This window comes from Danio rerio, chromosome 1 (assembly GCF_052040795.2).
Source record: "Danio rerio strain M-AB ecotype USA chromosome 1, GRCz13ab, whole genome shotgun sequence".
In the NCBI taxonomy this organism is placed as follows: domain Eukaryota; kingdom Metazoa; phylum Chordata; class Actinopteri; order Cypriniformes; family Danionidae; genus Danio; species Danio rerio.
In genome coordinates, this window is record NC_141021.1 from 2,032,339 (window position 1) to 2,051,256 (window position 18,918).

At 36.3% G+C, this 18,918-nt stretch overlaps 1 protein-coding gene across 2 annotated transcripts in view; it reads right to left on the bottom strand.

Annotated features, from left to right (window-relative positions):
• Positions 1–18,918, bottom strand: part of runx1 (RUNX family transcription factor 1) — a 212,103-nt gene that overhangs the window by 159,792 nt on the left and 33,393 nt on the right. The window contains exon 7 of one of the 2 annotated variants that reach the window (XM_087236317.1): positions 1,300–1,433. The exons of the other annotated variant lie outside the window; for it this stretch is intronic. The gene's annotated coding sequence lies outside the window, so the exon portion shown is untranslated. The remainder of the gene's footprint in view (positions 1–1,299; positions 1,434–18,918) is intronic. 2 annotated transcript variants of the gene reach the window in all.

Here is an 18,918-nt window from a genome sequence, read left to right on the forward strand (position 1 = left end):
CACCGAAATGCGACCTCCGGTGGGCAGTAGCAGACTCTGAAATGAGACAGATTCAGAGTTCCACATGAGGTTATTAATTAGCAAATAAATATTATGAACGTAAACATTAGGTGAGCAGGTTGCATTGTAACCCCGTGTCCTAACAACACGCTACAGACAAAAACACGACAGAAATTTAAATACAACCATTCAAAAGCACAGAATATGCACTCACTCACGAAATGGTACGGTTCTATCTGCCGCTCCCCTCAGTAGTATGGTAATAAAACGGCATTCAAACTCATATAATTAGGATTTAACATTGAATAAAGCACATGAGCTGTATATGGATGGGTATCGTTAAGCTTTTAACGGTATTACTACTTTTATCGATACCACTTATCGGTTCGGTACTTTTAACGATTCTCTTGTCGGTAGTGTTTCTTATGAAAAAAATGTAACAGAATTAACAACACTTAATGAAATTATTACCTTTTAATGTAAAATAAAACTAAACTAATAATTGTAATTGTTAAAGAATGTACAATGGTTTAAAGGAAAGGTTTTTAACCAATCTGGGCGGGTCAATCGGTAAAATTGGTTGGGTTCAGGGAAGGAGGAGGGTGGGTTTACGCTAGAACTGCGCACTCTTTTTTTTTTTTTTGATTATTTATTTATTGCAGAACAAAGCCAGCATACATAGCTAGCAACAACTATATACAAGCCAGGGTTTGCATTAAATAAAAATACATAAAGAAATTACAAATAATAATAATAATAAAATAAAGACATTACAATAATAAATGAATAACAATACACAGAAAAAAAAGAGAAAAAAACTCTGGGGTGAGAATTAACTAGTTATTATATAAGAAATTTTCTCAATAAAATCGGACCATACTTTGATTGTATGGGGTTTAGCTCTGTTAATTCTTGCAGTGGAACGTTCTAACAGTGCAATATTTTTTAGTTCAATAAGCCACATTTTATTCGCTGGAAATGAGGGTTCATGCCATATTTTAAATATAACTTTCTTGGCTGCAGTTAGTGCAGTATGAAATATCCTGCGTTGGGAATTGTTTAGGTTTAGATAATAATCATCATTCAATAAACAGATATTAGGGTATTTGGGAATGAACATCTCACACAATTCTGAAGTAGTTTGAAATACCTTATCCCAAAATGTACTGATAACTGGACATTCAAAAAACATATGCATATATGAGAACTGCGCGCTCTTGAGAGACATTTGAGATGTGAAAAAGCACACACAGCGGCTTCTTGTGAATTCGCGAAAACAAAAACTGCAAAAATACGTACCTTCCGGGACGTATTTCACGGTCTCCAGAAACGTCCACGGGACTACGTTTTCGAAATGAGCCTGGGTTAGTTTGTTTTGATCCAAGAATGCAATACCTGGTTCAACCACTGGGTGTCAAACTTGCATACTGCACCTTTAAATGAGGAAAAGAAAGATGAGATATGGATGTCACTCTGTAGAAATAATGAATTAAACTGCACAACCCAAAAGCAATGCTAATCAAAAGGATAAGAGTCGGCTCTCTACAGAACTAATATGATTCATTTAATTTGACTTGACGTTTTTGCATTTATGAAGATAAAGCTTCATTATGGATGTGACATCTCTCAGTTATGGATGTTATCTCTCCATTATGGATAGGACCAATGTGAAATTGCCACTTGTGTGACTTAAGGAGGAATCAAATATACTTATTTTTTCATGGCGAGGTGGACATTTGCATGGAATTGCTCACATAAAGAACATTTAGTTCAATGTAAATAATCTCAAAGATCAAAACACAGTGCAATAACTGTATATCCATCAGCCTATTGTCTCTCGACACAAGACTTTCTGCATCTGCTTTGGTAAAAACGCTCCTGCTGCATCAGGTTGTGTTGACTCATTAGATTGAGGTCTGTGGTTTGACCTTTCTAGCTTCATGTCAATCCAGTTTGGCTTCAGCTGTAAGTTTGAAAAGCCAAGCAACGCCACATCTGACCACATGTCTTCTGCTCACAAAGACCAAGATCATTTATAGGGTGATTAAGTCACACATGATCCTTCAGAAATCATCTAATATGCTGATTTGATGATCAATAATGCTGAAAACTATTCATATTTTTGTATATATTTATATATAATAAGCTTTGTGGAACATGGCAACACTTTTAAATAAGGGTCCATTAGTCAATGCATTTACTAACATGAACAAACTAGTAATGCAATTACTAATACAATTATTACAGTATTTATTCATCTGTATAAACATTAGTTAAGTTAATAAAGTTACTTCATTTGAACGCTCTGTGCAATAACTAAAGTTAACATGCACAACTTCAGATTTTTATTATGCATTAGTTGATGTTAAACTATGATAATTAAATGCTTTACAAGATTATTCATGCTTAGTTAATGTTAATAAATACATTAACTAATGGACCATTATTCTAAAGTGTTCCCTGTAGCTTTTAATTAACCACATTACCACAGGTACAGTATGTGCACATGCCACTGTGGTAAAAGAAGCTGCTGTCTCTCCTTGATAATGTTATCCTATAGGATGTGTGTCAATCGACTCTATTTTAAAAGATATGGATGGATAACTTTCGAAACTTGCGGCTGTTGTCAGAGAGGTCACGCAGGACGCTCTGGCCTGATAATGAGGGGTCTGAATGAGGAACTGTGTAAAGTGAGGGGCCGGCTGAGGTCTGATCTTCCCTATTTCTGAACCGTAAAGCGGAACGCACAAATACAGGAATTCACAACATTCATATTGCAATAACACAGTAATATAAAAAGCAAATCCTCCTATATTTACAAATAAAAATGTGTTATAGGTGATTCTCACAAAGTCTGAACATAAAACAACTTTTAGAACAACCAAATTTATAGAATTTAAGTTTTATTTTGTATTTATAATTTTTTAATTATTATTTTTAAGGCACTTTGGTCAATTGTTTGGATGAACGAATGAAGACAAATAAACTGACTAAATAATAACAAACTTAATTTTAACAACAAATTTATTTTGTTCCACTGAACAAACTGATCATATGAATGTTTATGACACAATTATAATGGTCTAATGAAGATCATGTTTATGACAGATTTATGACAAGTTGTATTATCTTGGTAATGTCAAGTTCATTTATTCATTTTCCTTCAGCTTAGTCCCTTATTTATTAGGGCTTGCCACAGCAGAATGAACCGCCATAGATTCCAGCAGATGCCCTTCCAGCCAGAACCCAGTACTGGAAAACACCCATACACACTCATACACACACACACATACACTATGGCCAATTTTAGTCCAACAATTTCCCTTTAGTGCATGAATTTGGACTGTATAGGGGAAACCAAAGCACCTGGAGGAAACCCACACCAACACGGGGAGAACATGCAAACTCCACACAGAAATGTCAACTGGTCGAGCCAGGACTCGAACCAGCAACCTTCTTGCTATGAGGCAAAAGTGCTAACTAGACATCTAAAACAATGTCATCACTGAATTTAAAATGACATAACTGAGCAAATGAGTCATAAGCATGCATACAATCTCATTCATAGTCATCAGGTGTTATGTCATAATCATAAAGGTGTCACGACAGATCTATGAACACCCCGTTAACTGTGAATTTGATATTATTTCATCAAAATACCTATGTTTGTATGCATTAATTAATTTGTATATGTATTTGGTTATTTAAATTTTATTAATGTATTTAATTGTATCATGTCAAGATTGAAATACATATGCATGTATGCATTTTTACATATTTATTTATGCATCATGCATTTGTTTTATTTCTATGTACTTATTTGATTGCATATGTTTTATGTATTTATTTGTTTTCATTTTATTTATTCATTTGAACATTTATTTATGTATTTATTTATTTGTTTGTTTATTAATGTATTTATTTATTTGCATTTTATTTATGCATGTATGCATTTATTTATCATTTATCTATTTGTTTGTTCATTTTTTGTGTCATGTCTTGATTATAAAGGTGTCATGAAGGATTTTTGAACAACCTGGAAAATACATATGCAGGTATGTACTTTTATATAATTTATTTATGCAGTTACTTATGTATTTTTTTTTTTGTTTTATTTGCATGCACTTGTTTTATTGCATATGTTTAAGTTTTATTTGTTTCCATTGTATTTATTTATTTATTTAATCATTTCTTTGTGTATTTATTTAATTTTTTATTTATTTGTTTGTTTATGTACTTATTTACATTTATTTATGCATGTATTTATTTATTGTGTCATATCATGATTATAAAGGTTTCATAACAGATTTACAAACAACCTACCTGTGAATTTAATATTCTTTTAGCAAAACAAATATGCATGTATGTATTTATTGATCACTTATCTATTTGTTTGTTCATGTATTTGTTTGTTTACATTTTATTTATTTATTGTGTCATGTCATGATCATAAAGGTGTCATCACTGATTTATAAACAACCTGTTACCTCTGAATTTTATATTCTTTTAGCAAAATAATAAGCAGGTGTGTATTTTTATATATTATTTATTTATGCAGTTTCTTATGTATTTGTTTTATTTTTATGTACTTATTTGATTGCATGTTTTATGTATTTATTTATTTGTTTCCATTTTATTTATTTATTATTATTTTTATGTATTTGATTATTTGTTTATTCATTTAATTTTTTGTTTATTTACATTTTAAGTATGTATGTATGTATGTATTTATTGTGTCATGTCATGATTATAAAGGTGTTATGATTCATGAACCTGCTACCTCTAAATTTTAGATTCTTTTATCAAAATAAATATGCATGAATGCATGTATGTATTTATCATTTATGTATGTATTTATTTACATTTAATTCATTAATTTATTTATTTATTGTGTCATGTCATGATTATAAAGGGGTCATGACAGATTTATGAACAACCTGCTATTTTGCTAAAAGAATACAAACGCAGGTATGTATTTATATATATAATCTATTTAAGCAGTTACTTATATTTGTTTGTTTGTATTGTATGTACATATTTGATTGTATACATTTTATTTATTTCATTTATTTGTAAATTTATTTCTTTATTATTTATTTGTTCACATTTTATTTATTTAGTTCTTAATGTATGTATTATTTATTTGATTGTTTATTTTTTAGGCATTTATTTGCTTGCTTGCTTGCTTGTTAAAAAATGACCTGAGTTGCATAAACATAATTGTTAAAAACAATGTGGACTGCTTATGCTGGTTAGAAAACTGAGCTGGTTGACCCATGAAGTCAAGCTGCTTAGTCTAGTTCAGAAGTTTGGACAGCAGCATCACACGAGCATCCAAGATGTCAGTTTGAGCAGGTATATTATTACCAGAGGACGCTCTGACAGCGAGCCAATTCTCCACTGTCCCTCTACACCAAATCACCCTCATCCTTGTCACCAGAGCCGGTCCAGAGTGCCGTTTCTCGCAGACACTTTAGCGAGACGCCCCTGCTGGAGACCCTAATTAAAGCCCAGCTCCTCAAAGAGATATGACTGGTAACCCAAGGCTGAAATATGTATCTGAAGCATATTTAATAAATTATGCATCCCTTATTTACTAATGGGCTATCGACTGCCGGGCCGCTGAGCCTGATAGGATGTCAGCGAGTCGAGAAGAGGATGAAAAGCTGGAAGACAGTAGGAAGAGAGAGACGGCACTTAAAAGCGTCTCACTTCTCCCTTTGGGACGCGCCAACAGAGACATTGTTTCACTCGTTTCTCCTCTCCATCTCGCTCTCTCCGTTGTTCTTTGGGTTTCAGCTTGTTTAAAATGGAAAGTGAGATTTTTGTTTCAAATGGGATCGCTTACGTTCCACTCTAAACAACTTTTTAAGCATGACATCTGGGTTTTTAAGTTGTCAGGTTGGGTTTGGTTATCACCGATTTAAGATTGAGCATCCAGAGTTATAAATCACTGTATGTGGCTTGAGGTTGCTTATAGCTCTCAATTGTTTAAAGATGACCTATTATGCTCCTTTTTACACAATGTAAAATGTGTCTCTGATGTCTCTAGTGTGTGTGTGTGTGTGTGAAATTTCAGCTCAAAATATCACACAAATAATGTTTTACAACTCTCTAACACTGACGCTTTTATGCTTTGATCCTAATTGTGGCGTTTTGGTGACTGTCGCTTTAAATTCAAATGAGATTGTGCTCTTTTCAAAAGAGGGCGGAGCTCCAAATGCCTATGGGACAGCATAGTGGCAGAATAAATAACGAGACTAACATTCTATGCAAATGAGGGAGAGGTGGTCAGTAGTGGGCGGGGCTTTCCCCTGATTACACGTACAGGAATGTCAAAGTATTTCTGCAGACTGTGTTTATAGTGTGTGATTATAAAAAATAAACATAATACATGTTTACCATTAGAAGCTGGTTATATTCACACACTACTACCGCACACAGCTGTAAAAGTGATTATATACGTGATTTTTTCATAATAGCTCCCCTTAAAGTAAAATTAGACACATGGATAGAAATTATTCAGTGGTTCAATGCAAATGGTTATGAAATATGACTTGTGTATCTTAGATATAACTGTTGAAAAGACCATAGATTTAATGAATTTCTATTTTATGCTGCTTATAGAACTGAGCTTGTTGACCAATGAAGTCTTGCTTATTCAGAAGTCTGTTTTGGACAGCACAACACAGGCTCATTAGGAAAATATGCCCAGGGCTACATTTTTGAGAACCGAGAAATATGTGCTCAGGGTACATATTGGCTGCATTTTGTGTGTAAAATGAACACTATGGGGTACCAACCACTTCGAATGTTATCACTTGATTGAATGGGCGTTATCAGCTGATAAACATGGGCCAGTAGTGGCCTTCTGCGCTTCTAGTAGGCTCAGAAGACTGTCTATCTATCTAATGGTTAATCAGCTTTAATAAGTCTCCAGATTCGGATCAGTTTTTACATTACTGTGACATTTGGGTTTAGGGTTGCGGTAGACCTTAACAAAATACAATTAATAAGAAATGAAATAAATAATATAAATAATTATTGTGGTTAATCAGCTATACTAATAGAGAAGACCTGATATCTGTTTTTACATTTCTGTGATGGTTGGGGTTAGGGTTGGGGTAGACGTTAATAAAATACAATTAATGGGAAGTTTAATAAATAAGTCTCGCTAACTTTCAGCCACAGCTGTATGTGATCAATAGCTGATTAACCATATGAATGGATGATAACAGCTTTCTGAGCCTACTAGTACTGACCCATATCTATCAACTGATAACCTCTTATTCAATCAAGTGTTAACATTTGAATTGGCAGGTAGTACCACTGACCGCTTACCACTGTATGGACTGTTTTTCCCGTTGGGAACTTTGTAGCTCACCAGAAACAACGTCAGGAGCGGAGCACACCAGGTTTGGAGTCAACCCAAGGATAGTTCCAGAAACCAGGTAAAACAAAACTCGGGCAGTGTGAAACTGTGGTAAAAGCAAGTGGCTTTTCTCTTCTAGTTTGCTTATGAACACACCACGAGTTGAGTTATATTATACACAACAACAATCTGACCGGCTCATCTCAGGGACCCTCATGAGAAAGATGTCAAGATTGAGAAAAAGTACACATCGGCCTCTGCTGGATTCTTTTACACATGAGAAAACGTGTAAGCAATGTATTTGAGATTATTAAAAAGATACACAACTGCCCTTAAGTGGATTTGTGAAAGCAAAAACTGGAAGACGACATAGTCAGGGTACATATTTCTTGATTCTCATAAATGTAGCCCTGGGCACATATCTCCAATCAGCCTGGGTTGAAGACATCGGTTTGAGCATGTTTGCTATTACCTGTGTCTAATGTGTCCAATGTTATAAATCATAACAGGATATGTAGCTTAAGGTTGCTGGCTCAAAAGTAAAATGAGACATGTGCAAAGCAATTCTGAAATTCAACAAGAAATGCTTTACACACTCTTCATACAGTTACTAAATACTCACATATTCTCCATGATCTTATTCTCCCCAGTCCTATCTAATACCTAACCCCGATTACTAACTTAATAAATATTAATAAGCAGCAAGTTGGTAGTTTATTTAGCTAAAAGTATTAATAGCGAGAATTGTTCTCAAAAATAAAGGGTTTTTAAGATTTTAAGACAAACATGTAAGCAGCATTTATTCTCACTGTTCCCTAGATGAAATAAATGAGCTATAAAAGACATCTGATTTGTGGTTTTCTTTCCTATTGTCTGTTACGAATGAGATGCAATTACCAAAATCGATTATTTACAGGAAACACAGCAGTTGGAGAAGACCAAGCGCTGCTCTGCTTTAAGTGTTTAAATATATAAATATATATATATCTTGAGCTCACAAAGGCTGATTTGATAAATAATACAAAACAAAAAAAACTATATACAGAAGAAGTCAGAATTATTAGCCCCCCTTTGAATATTTTTCTTTTTAAAATATTTCCTAAACAATGCTTAACAGAGCATGGACATTTTCATAGTATGTCTGATAATATTTATTCTTCTGGAGAAAGTCTAATTTGTTTTATTTTGGCTAGAATAAAAGCAGTTTTTAATTTTTTAAACACCATTTTAAGGTCAAAATAATTAGCCCGTGTAAGCAATATTTTTTCCAGAACAAACCATCATTATACAATAACTTGCCTAATTACCCTAACCTGCCTAGTTAACCTTATTAACCTAGTTAAACCTTTAAATGTCACTTTAAGCTGTATAGAAGTGTCTTGAAAAATATTTAGTCAAATGTTATTTACTGTTATCATGGCAAAGATAAAATAAATCAGTTATTAAAAATGAGTTATTAAAATTTATGATTAGAAATGTGCTGAAAAAAATCTGCTCTCCAATAAACAGAAATTGGAAATATACATATACATATATATATATATATATATATATATATATATATATATATATATATATATATATATATATATATATATATATGCAATTTAATTGTTGAAATAGCTGTTTTCTATTTTGATGCATTAAAGAATGTAATTCATTCATTATTTATTTACTCATTATTACTGCAGTGTCACATTGCCTTTCAAAATCAAATGTAAAATGCAGATTTTATGAGCAAGAAAAATGTACATTTTTGTATAAAAGCAGGATCATATTTATTATAATGTTTCCTTGTTATAGTGTAACTAATCATTTAACTAATTGGTTATAGTAAGTAATTACATTTAACTGCATTGTGGTTAGGGTTAGAATGTGGATTAAATGTGTTGTTAGTTGCATGCCATTATAAATAATTGTAATTACTATAGTAAGTACGCAGAACATTACTAACAAGAACACATTAAAGTAAAGCGTCGCACTTTATTTTAATGAACATTTTAAACTATTGTCAAGACTTTTAGCTCAATAAACTACTAACCAGCTGCTTATTAGTAGTTAGTAAGTTAGTAGTTTGTGTTTAAGGATTTAAAATAATATTAATACTTTATTTATAAGTGCTAATAAACAGTTATTGTCTTAATTATAGGCAGGTAATAAGCCAGTAGTGAATGGTGTGAAATGTTACTTAAGCTGAAGTGTTACCAAACAAAGTGTACTGAAAACAAATGTGTGGCTTCATATCTTATGTGGAAATGATGACGCATTTTTCTCTTGTATTTTGCATATTTTCAAAATTAATACAACTTATACTTTCATACTTTTGTTCATATTCTGTTTTTAATGATTGTGTTTTAATGGTGATATTTTAAATGCGATGTTTAACGTTTGTGTATTAATATCTTGCAGGATGTTAAGATCTGATGCGTCTATAGCTGATGCTTTGAGGTCATCTGTGATGCTGCTAAAACAATGATGATTCCCATCTGGGACCGTGTTCAGCTGATCCCGGAACAGAGGATAATAAGAAACTGATGCCGGTGTGTCAGTGTAGTGTATCATGTGACACTGCAACACCCTCTGCAGGTGCTTATGGGTAACTTCATACGGCCGAAAATATACTGACAGATAAACCTGCTTGTGTTTCCAAAAGATATCACGCAAGATCATATTATCGAGGACATGAGGGCTGAAAGTCTCAAATGACAGCTCTTTAGAGGAGACGCAAATCAAAGAAATAATAAATAGCATTTTTATACAGCATTATGCGCAATCTTTTAGAATGAGATAGAGCGGTGTAGACTACAGGCCGACAGAGAGACGGTGTTTCTATCCGCATTTGCTCTTATCTGGCGCGGGACGTCCAGCCGGGAGATCAATGCTGCCCTGAGCTGCTGGAGCCTGGACTGGATCGGCACCAAAAAGCCTGGAACGAGGTATCATTACAGACATGGACAGTGTCTCTATATGGTATCAGCCTCAGAAATAATTTCGAAATCAAAATGTACAAATGCACACACAGTAAACCCTAGTGTTGTCTTTACTTAAACAATCAAGCAAAGTTGACTGAACATTACTTCAAATTTAGCATGTTGGTCCTATCAACTAAAAAGATGAGTTAACTTATATACAATGAAAATGCATAAACATAAAATTTCAAGTATAGTAAGCTCAAAATCACAATTAATCCCTTAAAAAAGGGGGTTGTTTTTAATGTAGTCTTGACTGTAAAATTCTAATATGTGCAAGGTTTTTTTTTTAATCAGAAAACAAGGCTTCATGTATAATTATTCACCATAATGGGAATAAATGGCTACTTATTTTTATTTTAATTTTTTTTTTCGTGGTATATAACTACACACAGACAATTAAGCATAATCTACAAAACCAGCAAGTTAAATAAACATAAATATGCACGTTTTGGGAGACTCTGTGACTCAATTAAATTGAGGCAACGAGTGTACTCAATTAATTTCGTTCAGTCAACTTATTAGGGTTTTCAGTGCAGCATGATTCATCACACAATGCATAAATGCATAGGTAAAAGCTTAAGTGTTTACACAAAATGCTCACAAATCTATCCTACATATTTTAAAAACTAGGGCTGCGTGATATTGGGAAATATCTCTGATACATATTGCAATATTAATACAATTTCACCAGATGACTTGAATATCTCTATTTGGAAAGGATTGATCATTTTAGATTGATTAGGATGATTCTGTGATGGATAAACTCTAATAAATTCATCAAAAGCATAGGTAAAAACAAGCAAAAGTTGCAATTGAAACAAACAGTGTTTTATTATTTGCATTACCTAACTGTATTCAGGTACAGTAATTAAATATTTAAATATTTAATATTTAAATATTAAAATTAAAACATTATTAAAGTTAATAGTGTTACACAGGCCTCAAAAATGCAAATGATACATTATAATACAAACTCAGCAATGCAAATTCTAAAATGTGACTTTTGCGAATGATTAAATTGCGATATCGATGCTGAAATTGTGCAGCCCAGCAGTGGACTGGACATTGGGAGCACCGGGAAATTTCCCGGTGGCCAGACGGTCATCTGGCCTATATGACAGTGATTCTGGCTGGGCGCCGCGGACAGCCGCAGACTTGCAGTGCCGGCGTGTGCATCCTGATAGAAACCTATGTTTAGAAATCGAAATGCATGGTGCTGCGCATTGCTGAGCGGCGCTTCTGGTGTGTGACCCCCTATAGGCTCATTCTGAAAACGTACCCCTGTATACATTTCTGGAGGGTGCAAATTATGTAGCCAGAAGTGTGTATGGCTGCATTTTGTCTTTAAAACGAATGCTACGGGGAGGTATGACTTCGTTCCTTTTCGCGCTGACCCTGACCCTCTATGTGGACGACTTTCCCGCAATTACCAATTTGTCCAGTGGCTCGCCGTGTACATCGGCAAACTTGAGACACAGAGAATAGTTGACCGTGATGGCGGGGTTCGAGTCTGGTGAAGAACGGTTTCAGAAAACAGGTAAAATAGAAAAAGAAGCCAAAGAGTAATATAAACAAGTAAATAACTGGGTGAGAATGTGATAAAATCTGAAAACAACAATAATAATCATAATAAAACGTGGTAAAAATCAGGCGAGGGCTTTTCTTTTTCTGGATTGCTTCTGAAAACACTGTTTATGGAAGGCGGCGGGTGCTGGTCAATCTGTGCTTTTGAAAACACTATCAGTTGGGCTTAGGGAAGAGGGTGAGTAGGGGGTATTGGTCGGTCAGTGGTGGATTTATGCAGGAAAAGCAGGCACGAATTGCACTCCTGAGAGAAAATTGAGATCTGAAAAATTATACACAGCGACCTCTGGTGGATTTGTGAAAACAAAAACTGCAAAAAAAAAAAAAAAACGTAGCTCCTGGGGTCGTATTTGGCTCCCTTCAGAAATGTATATAGGGCTACGTTTTCAGAATAAGCCTGGGTTGTGTATTTCAACCTCATCTCCCAACAACCTCAAGTTTTGTTATTTCTCCTAGGAAACTCCTGTAACTAGCATGGCCCAATCTAGATACAAGAAAAATCTCTTTTTGTCCATGTTTGTCAAGTTGCCAGATCTTGTATGAAGCTCATCGCCTCAAACAATTGAAAAATATTCAAACTATAACATTTCTGTGTGGAGTGCTGGAAGGGCATCCACTGCATTAGACATATGCCAGAGTAATTGGCGGTTCATTTGACTGTGGTGACCCCATCAGGCTGAAGGATAATGAGTGAGTGGTTATTTTTGCATGATTGTAGTAACGACATAAACCTTGTCAACAAGTCAAAGTCTAATTGTAGTTAGTCTACAGTTGCATTTCCTTACAATACATATTTTGAGTATTGAAATTCTAGAAGGAACCTGCTGAGGGAGACTAAGCATACCATTTGATGTCTGCAAGATGCGGCGAACTAATCTAGCATCTTCAACAACGTTCACCTCACACGGTGCGTGAGATTTTAATAATATGTAATGACACCCTAGAAAAATCAATCTGCAATCTGCCATTGGTGCGGGAACGCTTGCATATTCACTTCAGCTGACATCATTAAAAAGCCATCCATCCACATCAGATGCGCCGACGTTGTTTAATTAGTTTCTACAAAGATATCGAGCAAACCTCTGACCAGAATAATGCTGATTCTGTGCGATTATTGAACAAAACTGTGAACTGCGTAGAAAACTTTTTCAATGCAGGCCTCCTATTTAAAAGGTTATGGATAGAGGATGAGTGCGCTGGTAATGGTTTCTTTTGGAAAAAAGGCACAAAAGCGTTACGCTAATGGAAATGCACCTGCAAATCCGTGTTTATCCAACTTCCTAATGCTGTTAGCGGCTAATGCACAAATCGGAAAGGTGTTTACTGTATGCATTCTCTGCAATGGCTGAGGATATGAATCGTGGAAGATGTCAATGATGGCCATATCCTTCCCTCAGCTGCATCTCATGTGTCTCATTGAGCCCCCTCCCGCCACAGCCACAATGCATCCTGGGAACCATTAAGGAAACCCGAGAACACCGCAAGCACACAAGAAACACACAAACACAATCAAGAGGAGAGGATGGCTGACCAACACCCACGGGCGAAACCCAAGAGGCGATGCTGCAGATTTATCGACCGCTCAAATTTCAGACAAAAAGCATCACTTTTGCTCTATAAAGCTGCCAAGAGCTTGGAAACTTTTGAGCATGCAGCATCAGTTCAAGCATAAATGTTGAACCAAGTACCAATGTTTTAAAGGAAATCCCATGACCTTGCTGTTAATAAAATCAAACGAGCTACAGGAATGTCATAACCTTCAACATAACAGCCTGAATTAGTGGTCAAGCCATGCAATATAGATCCTTTAAGACAAATCTGAGGGTTAAAAGTTGATAAATGTTGTACATACAGTAAAGTGATGATTAATGATTCTGTAGACACTTATTTTAATCAGTTTAAAATAAAACAACAATACAAACTAAAGTGGTGTGGTGTGGATTCATGAAAGACCCCACAAAACTGAGAAAAGCATCACTTTAGATGCATAAAGTTGCTGAAAAATCTTTGAAAATATACATTCAGCCAATTCAAACATAAACAGGGCACTAGTTTTAAAAAGATCTAAATGTAAAAAGGGAATGATTTTTCATTTATTGTACATAAAGTGATGGTTAATGACCAGCCTTTATTAATAATATACTTTTACCCTAATCAACTTAAAATAAAACCAAATAAACTGGTGGTGTGTTGTAAATTCAACAAGCACTCAAGAAAAACATCACTTTTGATTCATAAAGCAGGGCTCGAAATTGCGACCATTTTGGTCGCATATGCGCCCGAAATTTTATCTATGCGACCTCAAAATATATTTGGGAGCATTTGTGCGAGTGCATGAAATTGTTGTGTGCGACCAGTTTTTACTGCAAAATGTTCACCACATGCGCGGATTTGGGAGACATTCACACAGAATGCATCTCCACACTTGAAACGTGAAACGCAGCGCTCAGGAATGGTTTAAAACAGTTGTCATGTCAACTTGCTGCAGTAAACAAAGCTAATTCTGTAATGCTTGCCCCGCCTTCGCGCTCTTCTTATTGGTCCACTGCTCTAGCACTGAAATATCAGCTGTCAATTACTCAGTCAATGCCTTCTGTCTTGGGATGACAGGGAGAACTACTACAGTGAAAATGTAAAGTGCTGAAGATGAGAATGAAGATAACACTGACAGATTTAGTTTTATAAACCATGACATCTAAAGTTACAAATAATGACACATCTTACTAGTGATCATGTGCTGAATGAATCCACCATCTACACTTTTCCAAGAGTGGATAAAAGACTTCCAGTGGTTTCAAGTCCGCTATAAAAAGTCTGTGGGAGGGAATTTTCAGGTAACTGTGTGCCACATCTAGCACGAGATCTTCAGTTTAATCCTTCATATAATCGCCAGATGCTGTTCGCCGCGCAAAGGGCAGCTATATGTAAAATTTAACACCACGTATACCATCGCAAACAGCCTAAATTTTTTAGGTTAGGAGCACCGGTGCTACCAAGCAAAAAAGTTCATTTCGAGCCCTGTAAATGCATCAAAATATTTTCAAAATATAAATTCTGGCATCAATTCAAATAACCAAGAGCGCTCAGGGCTCGAAATTAACCTTTTAGCTTGGTAGCACCGGTGCTCCCAACTTCAAAAGTTTAGGTGCACCAGCCAAAATGTAGTCGCACCCACCAAAAATTATGAGCACCATTAGTACAAGTTTTATATTAACAGATGTATTGCATGTCAAATCAAAACTAACAAACAAAAAAATCTGCATTCGGTCATCGACACTGCATGCACTGCTTTACATGAATGAGTGAGAACTCTCACGGGTGGTGTCTGATATTGCGCAGATGATATTGATGTATAACTTATTATTTGCATGTGAATGCAAGCTCTTTTGCGAAGGTTAACGCGGTGCCAGTTGCATGACTGACAGTATCATGGGGATTAAACGAAGGATTAAATAACGTTAGAACATCTCATGCTTAAAATATGTTGATGCGGCAAACACTGAAACCTGAAGACTCTTTCCCACCGACTTTACAGTGAATGGCTTAAGTCATTTTCATAGTGGACTTTAACCCACTGGAAGTCTTTTAACCACTCTTTAAAAAGTGTAAATGCTGTATTAACGTTCACCACATGATCACTAATTAGATGTACCATTATTTGTAACTTTAGGTGGTTTTAAAACAAAATCCGTCAGTGTTGTTTTCATTCTCTCGTATCCAGACCTTTACCATTTTCGCGGCTGTAGCTCTCTGTCATTTGAACTGATTGATTGACAGCTGATATTAACCAATCTATTCACATTCTGTTCTAGCGAAGTGAGCCAATAAGAAGAGCTTGAAGGCGGGGCAAGCATTGCAGGCTTTATTTACAGCAGCAAGTTGATGTGACAACTGTTTAAACTATTCATAAGCGCTGTGTTTGGCGTTTTTAGGTGGAAAGATGCATTTTGCGTGAATGTCTCTTAAGTCTGTGCATGCGGTGAACATTTTGCAGTGAAAACCGGTCGCACGGCAAAAATTTTATGCACTCGCATAAATGCTTCCAAATATATCTTGAAGTTGCATACATGTAGGTAAAATTTCGGGCGCATATGCAACCAAAATGGTCTCAATTTCGAGCCCTGACACAGTTGTAAATACAACCAGTAAGAAGACCAAATTTATGGTCAGACCATGCAAAAAAAAGTAAAGGTATTGCTACAGTAAGTAGTTATTAGATTATTGTATTCAAATCAATATATAAAATTATAATACAAAGTCTTAAAGAGCCCATATTATACATGAAATAGGGTCATATCTTGGTTGTAAGGGTCTCCAACAACAGTCTAATATGCATGCAAGGTCAAAAAACACTTTCGTGGTCTTATAATCTGCATTTATTTTTAGCTAATTATCCCAGCGACTCCCGTATGAATCGTCCAGTGATTCATTTGTTCCCAAACCCCTCCTTAGCGCGAAGCTAATCTGCGCTGATTGGACCGATGACAGTCTGTCGCGATTGGTCGACTGCCTTCAGTCAGAGAGTGAAATGCCAAACAGCTAATCAGCCATATAAAAGTAATCACAGTTCATACACGCTCGATAGTGTAGGCGTGGATTTTAGCTGCCACACACACACAAAAACACACACACACACACCTCCGGACGACAACGCTCCCGCTTCCGCCCCCACCCGCCAGGTTTTAGCCTGAGAACCCGCTCCGTTTTCTGCCCACCGCGCCCGATCCCGCTAGAGCGGGGGAGACCACAACCAAAAGTCACCCAGCTATACAGTCCAGACAGCCAAGATGTCTATATAAACACACACACACAGCACCAAGCACACAAAGCTCGCTCTCGCTCGCTCTCTCTCTCTCATACTAACACACACACACAACCACCAAGCAGCAAGTCTCTCTTTCTCATTCGCATAGCAATATCCATGATATTGCTAGACAGCCCGCTCCCGTCCCAAATTAAACCCGTTACCGACCGCTCCCGCGATTTATTCGGAAATTTATTCCGGGGACAGCCGCGAGAATGCAGAACTCTACCACGGAGCTCCATAAACAAAGCAGCACGCGTCGCGTTTTTAACTTGACTTTGCACGCGATAAGAGAATATAGCCAGTTAACCTGATACAGTACACTCGGTTACAAGTAACAAATCACAACTAAATACATTTTCAAGCTAGAGTCAACGAGGCAACAACTTTAATCGCACGTACTTACACTTGAGAAAGGTAGGAAGAAACCCATCCTGACGTCCATCAGTAAGTTACTCTACTGATCCTTCCTTTAACAAACTCAGATGAAGTATTCTTTGTAGCATGTAGCTTCCAGAAGTTTCCAGTAGTTTCCAACTGCTTGGTTATAATGCTGATGTTTCATCTTTGGGTAGAGACTCGATATAATATCCATCTGCAGTGTGACTTCAATCGACCGGCATGTTTGTGTGCGTGTGTTTGTGTGTCTGGGTTTCTGCGTCAGAGGGCGGGGCCTCAGGTTTGAAATCTCCCGGGTTTGCGCGTGCACGTGAATAACTTGGTTTCGTTCGTACGTCATGGCGAAACACCTAATGAATCGGTAATAAGGCGACTCGTTTGAAGCACTATGAGTCGACTCTTTTATAGATGAATCAACCGTTTTAAAAATTGTACACTAACAGATTTAAGCCTTAGCTGGATACTTCACTTCACTTAGAGCTGTGTTACACACTACATGGAGGGGAATTTTCAAAAACCCATAATATGGGCTCTTTAAGAGGCAACAGAAACATCACTTTTGATTCATAAAGTTGCCAAAAGTGGCAAAAATCGTAAAAAAATATGACTTCTGGCATCAATTCAAATATAAACCATAAATATTTCAAGCAAAACCCGTGACCTTGCTGTTAATAGAACCAGCGTCCAACCTTTAGCATTTGGAGTCATAATTGCAGTATATTTTAGGCTCTTTGCATGCCAGTTTTTCTTGCCCACCTTGGCCGGGCGCCTTGGCATAGCGGACCAAATTAGTGGTCAGGCTGTGCCGGTTAGGCGGTCAGCGGTTTGGGGATCCTGTGGTCAGCGTGCAACGGGAGCCGGAGCGACTACAGATCGCTGACCACAGCTTGTCATTGATCCCACACTCAATCGGATTATTGTGGGCCCGAAACAGCCGCGCCTGCAGAATCCGCCGGGCCGGCCAGAGAAAGGAGGGGTGGTGTCAGACTCGGGCGGACAGACGGAGGGAGGAGGGCTGGAGATGGATGTGAAAACGAGCGAGCGGAGTGACAGCACAGGGACCCATTGATCTTCTCATCATTTCCCATCGCTCTCTCTCTCTCTTTTCCCTCTCGCTCCCTCCACCCAGCCTCGCCATACAAGACAGATTCTGTTGAGCTCCACTGTATTGGATTTATGAGTTAATGGAGATGTCAAGACATAACAGATCGGGAAATAAGAAAGAGAATAGGAGGTGGCGGAGAGTTCTGTTTGCACTCGCTCTCTCTTTAATGAGAAAGAGTCACTTTAACTTATAGAGCAATACAGAGATCTCTGGGTGCTTTAGGCCATGTTCACAAGTACATAGGCAGTTTTATAAAGGGGTTATCCTTGCTTTTGTTAAAAAAAAAAAAAAAAACTCTGTCCGCCATGGTTAATATAGTTAACGAAAATAAAAATAGTTAAAAAAAAATTTAAAAATAGTTTTTATAGTTAAAAAAAACGAAAACTAAAATTCAAAATAATTACCGTTAACTAAAATAAAAATAAAAATGAGAGTATTTTTAAAAAACTAGAACAAACTGAAACTGCATTGTGCACATACAAAACTAACTGAAACTAACTAAAATTATAGCAAAAACCTCCTTTGTTTTCATATTTCTAAATGCATTTAATACATAATCTTACTGTAAGCCTTTTAGAAGTAAATCTAATTCGTGCTGCAGGTGTTTGACCCGTACGACACCTCAGAGTCTGTAATCCTGCTGCCATCGAGCCATTTCTACTCCAGTCAGTCCTCGTTGTTG